Genomic DNA, 14,381 nt, shown 5'->3' on the forward strand with positions numbered 1-14,381 from the left:
ATTTTAACCAGTGTTAAAGTGGATATTTTGCATGGATGTGAACATGGTATGCCTTGGGCAAGTGAAAACCACTGGGCTAGTGTCCTGTTTGAAGGGGCAACGATCATTGAAATTACAGGAGGCTTATGTCACCGCAATTGTAGAGTACCTTATACCAGTGGTTCTCAACTGGTCAGGCCTCTGGACCCACCAGTCTATCTTACAACCCAAGTTTCCAAATTTTCAACAATGCATATTTAGTTAATTAAACATGTTGCAGTTTGGAGCATGATTGGATCAAAACACCTGATATAAAAAAAGAAAAGGGACAAATTTTATACCCTCTTTCCCCATCAATATGTGTCATTTTTGCCAGTTTTCCAGAGAACTTGTCAAATTACTTCATTATCATGGGAAAAGTAGCCATTTGTTGCAAAAAGAGGGGATTAGTTGAAATATTGATAACTGTTTAAACTGACCCAATTTCACAGTAAAACAGGGTAAAATAAAAGGTATAGGTGTATGTCCAATGAGGACCTCAGAACTTTTGCCACCATTTTTTTTTCAGACACCTTGTCGTGACCACTGAAATCTGTTCTGCAACCCACTTTTGGGTCCTGACCCACCAGTTGAGAACCACTGCCTATACAACCCAGCTTAAAAAAACAGAAATATCCCTTTAACTGCAGAGCTATATTTGCAAGATGTTTGTTTGTTGTTGAATTTAACTCAGTTTAGTTGCAGTCCTTTTTATTTATTTGTAGCATATTTTAGATTATCTTAAGTGTACTTGCAGCCAGTTTCTTCTAAACAAAATTCCTTGGCCAGTAAAGCATGTTTGCCCTTGTTTGCTTATATATTTTTGTCTGATGTAAGGTGCTCTGTCACTCTGTAATTCTTTATTTGACTCATATAACACAGAGTAGACTGAAGGGTTAGGCAGATAAGATAAGAGCCAAGCATTCCTTTCTGCTAATAAACCCAAGGAGCTAAACGTCCAGGGCCAGACTCGCCACAGAGCTCAGATCGTGCCCAGATGAGTACAGAGAGTCCCGTCCTTAAGACATCCTGTAGAAATAAGCACAGAAGAGTGTTACAAAATGATCAACCTGCAGAGGCAATGCAAAGACCTCTGTTGACTTCAACACCTCTTCTTCTACCTAAACTTAACAAAATCCAGAGAAAAGGTGCATGAGGATGTTTTTATCCACACTAATATGCCAATGGCTGTTCTTTAGTACCACCGCATTTTAAAACATACATACATTCACTGTCACACAAACACTAACCAGCGCCACCGCTGCTGCCGCCGTCCAGCTGGCACTGAAAAAAGATGCTTTGATGTTTGTAGAGGCCAAAAAAAATCTGCTGGAATTACATGAAGAGCAGAAGTTGTGAGCGGCTGTGCCTGTTGAAAACATATTTTAGTAAGTGAGCTCAGATAGTACTGAAACACTTCAAACGAAAAACAGTTAAGTGAACACAAAATCTCCAAAGATTTGTTTGTATTTAGGTGTTTGATTGTCATTTGGACCCCCCCCAATGAGGACAGAGCAGATTGTGACTGATCAGCTCTCACAGAAAAATGAAATATTTGTATTTTAGGTGTTTGTGTTGAAGCACTCAGAGGAAACTGATTAACATTCATACTTTACAAAGTCATCCGGCACCATTCAACAGTACTGTAGTGTAATGCTCTCTGATTACTAATTGGTGCTAATTATCTCGTTAAAAAGACTTTGAGAGCATGAAAAGGGGGGCTGTAGTTTCTACTGCAGAAATGTGTTTGTCAAGGTATCAGGTAATTAACATGAAAGAGTGTTGACTCATTCTCTCATTTGAACAAAAATAGATGGTAAATGAGAGTTAGAAAGAATTGCTAACAATAAAAAAAGTGTGTTTTCTGAACAGAAATAATGTTACATTCTTGTATTTTATAACCTAAATTCTGAAAAATATGGATGCCCTCAGCTGACATGAACTATATGGACAGTATTCAGCTGCCTGGCTATCACACCAGCAGGGCCTGTGGTACTTTAATAAGGAGTCGGTCTCCCTTTTGCAGCTAAAACAGCTTCTGTTCTTCTTGGAAGGCGTTTTGAGGTAATTTGGGCCCATTTATTCTGTAGAGCATTTATAATGATGCTGATGTTGGATTGTGGCCTGGCTCACAATCTCCATTCCAGTTCATCACAAAGGTGCTCACCTGGGTTGAGGTCAGGGCTTTATGCAGGCAAATCAAGTTCTTCCATACCTAACTCATCAAACCAGGTCTTTAGAGCACCTTCCCCAAACTGTTGCCTCAAAGTTTGAAGCATAGCATTGTCCAAATTGTCTTTGTATGTTGATGCCCTTTACTCAAATTAAGGGGCCTAACCCAACCCAGAAAATTCATTTTCCTTCCTCCAGCAAACTTCACACTTGGCACGATGCAGTCAGGCGGGTAACGTTCTCCTGGCATTTGCCAAACCCAGACTAGCCCATCTGACAGCCAACAAAGACGTGTGGTTCATCACGCCACTGAACACATCCACTGCTATACAGTCTAGCGTCAGAGTGCTTTACACCACTCCATCTGACACTTGGCATTGGTCTTGGGGATGTTTGCATTCATTGTGTTTTACTCTGCTATGGAAGCGTGAAACTTTGACTTTCAAGGTTTTAAGGAATCACCTCATTATCATGAGGAGCAGTTTTGTTGTTCCAAGAAAAGGAAAAATCAGTTGAAATTTCATGAAAACATATCACAGAAATATCAGCATGTTATTTTGAGATCATAAGACAAATACAATCAGATCTTGATAACACAACTGAAACAGCTTGTTCCTTACTCATAATCATTGTAGATAGAGTTTAAATGTAAGGATGCATGTCCTCTTAGGGCTTCCATACTTCAATAAGAAAACTGTTTATCAGTATTCCAGCTGTAGCTCCAAAATCCCATTGCTCACAGACCAAACTGCATGTGAAGAAAACAGGATTTCCACACACATGTAGCTCTCAGGACACAGTGATTTAAGCTCTGGCCTCCACAGCAGCTCTGACTGGGCTCATGTCCTATTTTCACAACACTGGTTATTCTTTAGCCCTGGATCTGAATGAATCAGAGATCAAAGAGCAGCACGATTACCACAGCAGGGACCCTGAGCTCAGTCCCATGGCTGTGAAAGAGGAATGCTCTCTGACACCTGTTGATCAAACTGAAGAACTACAGCCATGTTCAACAAGAGCTGCTGACGCTGTGAGAGCACCAGACAGAGGAGCAGAGGTGGCCAAAGTACACTTCTCCTTCACTCCAGCACAAGTATGGATTTTTGTGTACAAAGAAACTGTGTTAAAAGAAGAATTTCTGATTTATTACTTGAGGCCAGTTCCTTTATTTTTGCTGTAGACTGAAAACATTTGGGTTTGACACAAAAAGATGAATATGAGACCAGAGATCAACATTTCAGCTTTTATTTCCAGGTATTTACATCTTCATCTTTATTTATAATGGAACACCACATCTTTAGCTGAGCAAAAGTGCTGGAACAGATAGACTCAAAATAAATTTAAGTGAATAAGACTTCATATTTAGTTGCAAACCCTTTTCTTGCAGTAACAGCATCAAGTCTGTAACCAACTGACATCATCACCATGCTTGTACTGGGTATGGCCAATGTTTGTGAAATGGCTCTGATTGATTTTCCATCTTCTCTCAGCTTCACAGTTGCTTGTTTTTCACCTATAGACATCTCTCTTAACCTTGCAAAGCAGATTGATACACCCATTTCTGTGTTTCTCACTGGCAAATCCATCTTGCAAACCTCCTGTCCGAACCGTTTGGGTCTGGTTAGAAAGTGACAGGACCAATATGATGAGGGGCAGTACTTTCAGGCGCAGTGGAGTAGTGATGTAAGCAAGCAGCAACATGAGGCCGATGTAATTATGGTGGAAGAGCTTAGCGTGGATGCTGCCAAAGCGCCAGTTTTATCAGAACTTAGATATTTCTAGCTAAAAGAAGAACAAAGAACAGCAGCGAGTTGTTTTCTTTTCAAAAATGACAAAGGTAGTACTGACACGTCTATAGTCATCATGGTTTGCCTTATTCCTCGGTAGCTCCACACGCGCACCTCAGTCGCGACTACGTCACGTGTTTTGTTGCTCTGATTGGCCCGTAAAAATGTGACGGACAGAATGTTCATCCAATCACACTCCAAGTTTTTTTTTTAAAATCCTCCTCCCTTTCCCAAACGCTTAGAATTGAAGGTTTTCCAGATGGATGTTTGAAAAAAATCCATCTGGTGTGTCAGGTTACAGCTCTCTGGTTTTATCTTGTTGTTACACCTCTAACTTTAAACGCAGTCTGCACAGGCAAAACCCAAATCTGAAACTGAGCGTAAATATCAAGGGCTATTTATTGTTTGTAATAGGACACACCTGGGCAACAAAAGACACCTGTCAGTCACATGTTCCGGTACTTTTGCTCACATGAAAAATGGGTGGACTGTGTATCAAATCCAGATGTAAAAACCTGGAAATAAAAGCTGAAATGTTGATCTCGTCTCAAATTTATCTTTGATGTCAAACCCAGATGCTTTCAGTTTACAGCAAAAATAAAGGAAATGGCATCACTGTTCCAATACTTTTGGCAGGGACTGATCATTAGCATGTTCAGTTATCAAGTATAAATGCTGAATTTTCCCTTTAGAATTAACAAAAGATATAGAAAATAAAGAAAACATTACTCTCCCTTCCAATTAGAGACATAAAATCCCTAAAGGAAAATAATTTGTCCATTTAAGTTAGAATTCCTTTTTAAGTAGTAGTAGTTACATAAGGTATAAATCTCAAATTACAAAAAAGTTGGGACATCATGGAAAATGTTCCTGAAATCAGTCATTTTCAACCCTTTTCAGAATTTCCCTTAAACTGATGCTCAAAAAGTTCTAAGGAGTAGAAAGTATGTGTTAAAAAACAGGTGGTAGGAGAAAAAGAAATCCTAAAGAACTACATTAAAAATTAGGGATGTCCGATATTATCGGCCTCCTGATATTATCGGCCGATAATAGCATAAAAATGTATTATCGGAAATTATTGGTATCGGATTTTCATTAAAAAAAAAAAAAATTCTTTCAAAAAACTTTTACCCTGAGTTTAGATCAGCCAACATTTTTACTCCTTTGTTTACAATTACTAGTACTAATCTAGTCTGGACTGAAGCTATTTGCCTTCAATGTTTTTGTTGTACTTTTGCCATTTGTGAAGAAGTCAAAACTAAGTATTTTGCCCTAGTTGTAGTGGCCGGGTATTGTCAGGATTATCTCAGGGAGAGCATGATCCAAGCTGTTCTTTGAAGCATGTAAAAAAACAAGAAAAAAGAAGCACTTGTCTTTTATAATAAATATGGCAGTGCCATGTTGGCACTTTTCTCCATGACTTAAGTTGAAGTTGTTTCTCATTTTTGCACAGGGAAATCGAATGTTTGCATTTGAAAGCCTTGTTGTTACATTTATGAATGCATCCAGTGGGGCATCACAATAAAGTGACTAAATTAGGCATAATGTGTTAATTTCACAACAGGGTATATGTGATGTTGTCACCTTACATTAGTTTTGGTGGAAAAAAACCCGCATATTATCGGTATCAGTTTATATCGGTATCGGGAATTAAGAGTTTGACAATATCGGTTATCGGTTATCGGTAAAAAAGCCAATATCGGACATCCCTATTAAAAATCATAAGTTACAGTATTTGTGATCCCACCTCTGCAGTCGAGTGCCTGATCACTCAGGAGCAACTATGTTGTTGTGTATGCATCCAAGGGAAACTTCTTGACTCAATTAGATTACAAAAAACTATTTTTGTTGTGACTTTACAGTCATCAAGATTGAGTTGTGAGAGGGTTAAATCTCTTCCTGCGATAACTCAGTGGTACATTTCTGATAGCCAAGGATCTCTGAATTCCTGCCCTGATAAGCTGTCAGCACCACTGCTCTGTCTACAAACTGTGTACGTGTAAACACATTTGTGTTTATGCCTGTGTGTAATTTAGGACTTAAGAGAGAGTGAACGGACGGCCTCAAGGTTGTACGCCATTTAACCAAGTCTGCATAAATTCCGCCTAATAATTCATAATAATGACTCCCCTGTTTGTAAGTAGCTTGTTTATCCCACGTTCATTAACATGCCATCCTCACCGTGCTTGTTCTGCAAACTGTCTTCAGAGTGGGAGTGAGGGAGAATAATTAGAGGACATATGGAAATGATTATAACCTGCTGAAGTGGAAGTATCCCAGATTAAACGCACTCAAACCCCCAATGAACACTGAGGGTTAAGTTAGTAAATTAGAAATCCTCTGTATAAGTGTAACAGCAGTGTGTTTGAGAGTGTTCAACTGAGCTATCTGCCTGATTTGTCATGTTGAACTGTCTCCTCTCTTTCTGTCTCCTTTGCTGTCACTTCCTTGTTGCTGATATCAGTCTCTGCAGTGCCCTTGAGTGGAAAGCCTTGATATTTTTAGCTTGTATAACACCATCCTCCATCCAGGTCATCTGGGCTTTTTGTTTCGATCTTAAATGTTACGATGCAGAGTTAAGACTTGATGTAGAAATGCATTTTTACACTCACCATCCTCTTTTTGGTCTCTAAAACCAGTTTCTTTTACACATGAAATTGCCTGCCTGCCCATTACACCAGCAGGGACTGTAAATGACATTGAATTCAAAAACATGTACTTTGATATGGAGCTGATCCCCCCTGTTGCAGCTGTAACAGCCTCCACTGTTCTTGGAAGGCTTTCCACAAGATTTTTCAGTGTTTCTGTGGGAATTTGTGCCCATTCATTCTGTAGAGCACTTACGAGGTCAGGCACTGATACTGGACAAGAAGGCCTGGCTCACAATCTGAGTTCCTGTTCATCCTGAAGGTGCTTGATGGGGTTGAGGTCAGGGCTCTATGCTGGACAGTCAAGTTCTTCCATACTGAACCTGTCTTTACAGTCTTTGCTTTGTGCTCTGGAGCACAGTCACGTTGTAGTAGAAAAAGGCCTTCCTCAAACTGTTGCTGCAAAGTTGGAAGAATAGCATTGTCCTAAATGCCTTGGTATGCTAAAGCATTAATATTGGCCTTCACTGGAGAAAAGGGGCCTAGCTCCACAGACCATGTTTCCACGGTACCACAGCCCAGTCTCAATGTGCTTTACACCATTCATTCCCAAAGTCTGGGATTGTGCCCACAGTTTGGTCGAGGGAGAATTTGTTTTGGTCGCCAAATGAGTTTCTAGAGTGCCTTTGCGACAGTATTTAATGTGACATTTACTGTATGTATGCAGTATCATAGCCATATGGAGAGGCTTCACCCTATAACACTCATCTTCTCCACTGTAATAAAACACTAACTAAAGCTCTAACAGCCACTGGAGCCAAAGTCACAGTTATGGATGCTTGGCTAGTAAAAAAGGGGTGCTGTGCTACAGCCCAAACAGCCACTGAAGGCCCAAAGGGTCAAGCATTCTAAGAAAGTCTAGTCTAGAAGTGAAGTGGCTTCTTCCTGGCTTGTAAAGCCCCTAGTCAGGACCAGATTGAGAATTAACGTTATCCAAGCAAGCACCAGCCATCAATACCAGCTAGCCGATGACAGCGCAGGAGACAGAATTGGGTAACAATGCTGTACACCACTGGCATCGGACTTGGTGACGTGAGGCTTGCATGCAGCTGCTCGGCCATGGAAACCAGTTCTATGAAGCTCCCGTCACACAGTTTTTGTGCTTACATTAACGACACTGAAAGTACTGAACTCTCTCTGAGCTCACTTTCTGGTTAGAATTATAAGGTCCTATTTTCTAATACAGGACCAGAAAGAAATAACAATACAAAATCAACAAACAAAAATGATTAATTCCTGATTTAGTTTGAATATGCTTTCAGGTATGTCAGGCAATTCAAACAGAAAGTTGTTTCATTAAAAGCTCTGGCACTGGAAAATATTGTAAATATCTGAGGTAACAGAAGTACTCAGCTAAAGACATATTCATCATAGGTTTAGTCATTTCTAAGTTAACTTAAAGAACTCAGAGCAAAATTTCAAAATAATGTGTCTTTGAACCCTAATTCCTAAAAAGTTGGGATATAAATAAAAACAGAATGCAGTGATTCACAAATCCTTTTCAACCGCTATACAATTAGATACAGTACAGATATTTATGGTTCAAACTAATACACTTTATTGTTTTTTTTTTCAGGATATCTGAACATCCTGAAATCTGAAGAACTCCAGAACTTAAGAAAAGTTGGGCTATGTGCAAGAAAAATGTGATCCTTTCCCATTCTTGCTTGTCTTTAGTTGGTCAACAGTGCAGTGTTTCTGTTGTGCTTCTTATGAGCCATACACTTTCAATGGGAGACATGTCTGGACTGCATGAAGGCCAGTATGGTACCCTAACTCTTTTACTGTGAAGCCATGCTGTTGTAACTCGTGCAGAATGTGGCTTGGCAATGTCTTGCTGAAATAAGCAGGGATGTCCCTGTAAAAGACTGAATGGAAGCAAATGTTACTCCAAAACCTTTATATACCTCTTGGTATCAATGGTGCTTTCACAGATGTGCAAGTTACCCATGCCAGGGGCACTAATACACCCTCACACTATCACAGATGCTAGCTTTTGAGCTTTGTTGATGACAATCCGGATGGTCTCTTTCACCTTTGATCTACAGGGCAGTGTGTCCATCGTTTCCAAAAAGAATAATGTGACCGCAGAACAGTTCTCCATTTTGTCTTTTGAGGGCCATTATTTCTAAAAACAGTTTGAAACAGGTCAGATCATCTTAGATGAGCTTAGGGCCCTGAGAAATTGGCAGAGCTTCTAGATGTTGTTGATATTTGGCTTTCGCTTTGCATGGTAGCGTCTTGTTAACTAGCAATGGTTATCTGAAATGTTCCTGAGCCAATATTCATCTCAGAATTATGCCAGTTTTTAATGCAGTGTCACTTGAAGGGTCAAAGGTCCCTGGTATTTAATATGTAATTCAGCCTTGTTCCATATGTGCAGAGATTTCTCTGGAATAATGGACTGTAGATGGTGAAATCTCTGAATGTTGTTCATTCAGTGTTTGACCATTCAGTATTTCACAGAGTGGAAAACTTTGCATCAATGCTGATTGTGAATTTCTGAGCCAACCAGCTGTGTGTAATTTCTACCCCCTGTTACAGATCAACATACTTAACAGTGAAAGTTCTCTCTTGCCCTGTCGTAACTTTACTTGAGCAAGTTGCCAGTTTGAAAATCAATTATCTTGTCTTTGCACTGTATTCAGATGAATGTAGGTTGCAAAGGATTTGCAAATCGCTGTATTCCGTTATTATTCGCACAATTTCCCAGCCTTTTAGAGTTTGTACATAAAAGAAATCATAGCAAATAAACAATGGACACAAAGGACTGTTCAAAAGAATAAAATCATACATTATAAACTCATGGCTAGAGGGCTGTCTGAGGGATTCATGAAGGAGGATTCATCCTCCTCTAATAAACATGCACAAACACAATTATCAATAAAACACAACTTCTAAATGAGCAAAAAAAGGAGAATATAAGAGGAATTCTGGCTTTTGGAGGGAGCTTAAGCAGCAAATGGCACTGGCATGGGAATGTGAGCAGATTAACAAGTAATATTGTAATAAGTGTTGGATTATAATGGCCGCTCTGCATATCTGCATAGATATCAGATGTTAGACACAGCTGTGAATGAGCTAGTGAAACTTCTGCCTGAAATAACAATATGCTTCATAATTTGAATGGGCAGAAATTACATGAATAATTAAAAGAGTTTGGTTGAGCCCTTGTAATTCAATTTTGTGTGATATTGGTTTAATTTGAGTGGACTGGGGATTGTTTTGTTGCATTTTAAAGAGGCAACAGTTCAGTGTGTCAGTGCTGGAAAGACGCCGTTCTTCTCTGCTGAACTGCAGCTACAGTCAAGAATAAAACAAAGGGACTCTCTGAACACACACAGTGCCCCTGTTTCCAATTACCTCAAATGCCACACTGATGTGTGTCCGCTCTTGAACTCGCCCCCTGAAAATGTCACTTTATGTGGAAATAGCAAGTAAACAGCATTTGACACCGATTGCTGCTTCCACCACTTTCAGTAATGACTGCAGGCCTGTTCTGACTCACAGTGCACTGATGTGTTCGTCTGATGTTTGCGCGCCTTTCGTGTTCCTCCATGTTGTGCTGTGTTGTTTCATGTTGGCTGTTTTTCTTGTTCTGTGCATGTTCTGTTGTTTTATGCTGCACAGGGTTGAACCGTGTTGTGCTGTCTTACTGTGTCATGTCATTTTGTGTTGTGCTGCGCTCCTTACGCTCACCTTGTGTGCTGTAATGACCCGCAGGACGCTGACGGGTCAACGGCCTCTCACACAGGGGTAAGAAGAGCCTGGTCCCTATAAAAGGAAACTCTAACAATGTAAGGTGACAAAGCGGGTAAGGGTGGCATTGAGGGTGAGATCACACCTGCAGTTAATTACGTTCGTACAGGTCAGAATGATGCTCATCTCATCTGACCCACCTGTAGTCTAAAAAAGAAAAATAACAGCACTTTACAACAAGGTACACAGCAATTTACATTCTGGGTAACAAATAAAAAACTAACTGCTAATTAAGCTACATAAAATTGGCATATTATTGGGTAATGAATAAAACTTAATCTTGCAAAGCTCCAGTCTAAAACAACTGTGAAAGGTCTGAGAACGGAACAATCAGCATCATTTAAAGAGAATGAGGCAGTAGCTATGGGTGGGGTTTAGTTGTGCTGGAAGCCAGCAGCAATGGCTGCCACCGGTGTAGCTATTAGCTTCAATGTAGCTATAGTATAGCAGCAGCTTTATCAGAGCTGGGTCACATTTCTGGCCACACCTGTTGATTATTCAATTCAGGTGTTTCAATCAGACCTGCTGCTACAGGTGTATAAAATCAAACACCACTCACCATTTTCAAACATTTGTAATACAAAATAGGTCATTCTGGAGAGCTCAGTGACTTCAAGCGTGGTACTGTGATTGATATCAGCTTTGCAATAAGACAATTTCAACCATGCTGGGTATTCCATAGTTATATGTAAGTGATATTATTAGAAAGTGGGAGAGTTTAGGAACAACACCAACAGCCACAAAGCAGAAGACCACATAACAGGGTTGCGCTAGGGACTGCTAAGCAGCATGATGTGTTCCATAGCTGAAGAGTTCTGAACCTCCACTGGCATTAATGTAAACACAAAAACTGTGCAGCGGGAGCCTCATAGAATGGGTTTCCATGGCCGAGCAGCTGCATGCAAGCCTCACATCACCAAGTCCACACTTCTCTGTTTGGCAGTCAGGTGGGCAAGCCTGGGTTTGGCAGATGCTGGGAGAGCATTACCTGCCTGACTGTAATGTGCCAAGTGTGAAGTTTCAGAGGAGGGATAATGGTATAGGGCTCCTTTTCAAGGTTTGGGCTAGGCCCCTTATCTCTAGGCCATTCATAATGCATCAGCCAAAACGTTTTGGATAATGCTATGCTTCCAACTTTGTGGCAGTTTGGGGAAGGCCCTTTTGTATTCCAACATTACAGTGCCCCAGTACACAAAGCAAGGACTATAAAGGTGTGGTTGGATGAGCTCATTGTGGAAGAATTTGACTGGTCGGCACAGAGTCCTGACCTCAACCCCATCCAGCACCTACTCTACAGAATGAATGGGCACAAATTCCCACATAAATACTCAAAAATCTTGTTGAAAGCCTTCCAAGAAGAGAGGAAGCTCTTATAGCTGCAAAAAGGGGGCCAACTACATATTAAAGGGTTATTTCAACACAATGTCTTTACAGTCCCTATTGGTGTAATGGCTGTGATGGTCAGGTGTTATGCTATTATGTTGTATTATGTTTGTGGCACATTAAAAGCTGCAGATCTGCGTCACCTTTGTGTTTTATTGCAAATATGTGCTGTTATTACATTGGTAAGTGTTACATACCCCCTTTCTTTAAAGTGGACTTCTGCATGCCCCCAAATTCACCTCTCCACATTACACTGTTCTTTCACATATCATATATATTATTCAAAATGGGGGCTCAGCAGTAGCTGTTCAAACCAAGGTGATAAATTCAAGAAAGCATGCAAATGGCTACCCGCTAAAGCCCAACTAATGCTTGAAGAGCAGCATTAATATAACAATCGACCCGAGTGCAGCTATTAGAACTGGTGTAACCACTAATTTTTCACATTCTGTTGAATAATTATGAAATTTTAATGTGATGTGGCCGTGATTTTGAGATGGTGTCTGTATGCTATTTCTTGAAAGTAACTCCCTGCCGTGCGTGACCTTCTAGGTGTGATTTGATGCACAGCGTGGTGGTTAGCATGAAGACATGGGCTGGTTCAGAGAGGCTCTGCTGCATAAATTAGCCTCTTTTTTAACCTGTCAGTGTGTTTTTCTTAAATGTCTGTAGGGTTAAAAATACAGTAGTAGACCCTGACAGTGTGAGAGGCAGAGAGGATGTGAGAGTCTGGGTAAACAGTGCTGGGCAGTAACGTCTCCAGGGGGCTGAGTATGTGTGTTTGGTTTTAAGACAGCAGCAGTTAGAAAGACGGTGCTGCTGCTCTGCTGACATGGGTCACAGCGGTGGGGGGAGGATGAGGATGTAAGGACTGTAAATGGGTTCAGGGTCACTGACAGCAGAGATGCGGCTGAGGACGGTGGTGACACGAAGCTTTTCATTTGACAAACTGGTGTAAATGTGACATCAGCTTGTTCTCATCTTGTTTCCTGTGATGTAACGTGTCATGAAAGCAAATTTAGTGTTGAGGCAATAAGCTTTCTGTGAATTTGAGTTGATCTTTCCACTAATATTCGAAATGTGGATTTTTGACAAGTGCAAACATGTTGCAACAGTCCAAAAGATTTTCATCAGGAGGAACGAATTCAGAAAGATGGAAACTGAAAGAAATGAATTAGAACTACACTGGACAAAAGTATTCCTAAGCCTCAGCATTATGCTAACAAGGACTGTAATACATTTGTATTCAAAACATGTACCTTGATATGAAATTGGCCTCCCTTTCACAGCTATAACAGCCTCCACTGGAAGGCTTTCCACAAGATTTTTGTGTTTCTGTGGGAATTTGTGCCCATTCATTCTGTAGCGCAGTGATGAGGTCAGGCTTTGATGTTGGAAGAGGGCCTGGCTCTCTTCCACATCTTCCTGAAGGTGCTCAGAGGGGTTATTGTCAGAGCTCTGTGCCGGCCAGTCAAGTCCCACCCACACTGAACTCACATGAAGCTTGCATACAGCTGCTCCGCCATGAAAACCCATTCCATGATGCTCTGGCTGTTGAGTTTTTGTGCTGACATTAATGCCCGTGGAAGTTCAGAAATCTGCAGCTATGGAATCAGCAGAAGTTTGCGACTTGTGCCTTTGCAGTCGTTGAACCTTTTCTGTGATTTTATGTGGTCTACCACTTCATGGCTGAGTACATGTTGTTCCTAAACTCTTCCACTTTATAATAATAACACATACAGTAGACTGTGGCATGTCCAGTAGGGATGGCATCCATCACAGTACCACGCTTGAAGTCACTGAGCTCTTCACAAAGACCCATTTTGTATCACAAATGTTTGCAAATAGACTGCATGGCTAGGTGCTTAACTTTATACACCTGAGTCACCGGGTCTGATGGAAACACCTCAATCCAATAAGCACATCATGTACGCGGGCAGCCTGGGTTCGATTAAGGCCTGTGGCCCTCTGCCGCATGTCTCTCTCCTCTCTCATCCCTGTTTCCGAGTCTATCCACTGTCCTCCTCTAACTAATGAAGGCATGAAAAGGCCCAAAATTTTATATATATATATATATATATATATATATATATATTATAAATTATAAAAAACAAATACATAAAGCTCCTGTGAACAGGTTCATGGTTGCTGTTAATAAAACACCCTTTTTTCTCAGTTTTTCTTTCCAGGCTTTGCAGCCCAGAGCATGAAAGGGCTTTTCCAGTGGAAGAACAAACAGAGGCATCCTGCCTGAGCCTCATCTTTATCCATGGATACTGTTTAAAAGGGCCAGTGTTACCTGTTAACTACTGCTCAAACACCAACATTGCCATTAAAGTACACTTCCTTTGTGCCTGTCCATTTTTCACTGTTCCTCTGTATTTTTATTTATTCTAACATGACTGTGCTCCACTGCACAAAGCGAGGACTATTTATTTATACTATAAAGACATAGTTTGATGAGTTTGGTGTGGTAGAACTTGATTGGCCTGCACAGAGCCTTGACCTCAAACCCACTGAGCACCTTTGCAATGACATGGATTGGAGATTGCAGGCCAGGCCTTCTGGTCCAACACCAGTGCCTGACCTGATAATTGCTTTGCAAAATGAATGG

Source organism: Cheilinus undulatus, linkage group 6 (assembly GCF_018320785.1).
Source record: "Cheilinus undulatus linkage group 6, ASM1832078v1, whole genome shotgun sequence".
Classification (NCBI taxonomy): domain Eukaryota; kingdom Metazoa; phylum Chordata; class Actinopteri; order Labriformes; family Labridae; genus Cheilinus; species Cheilinus undulatus.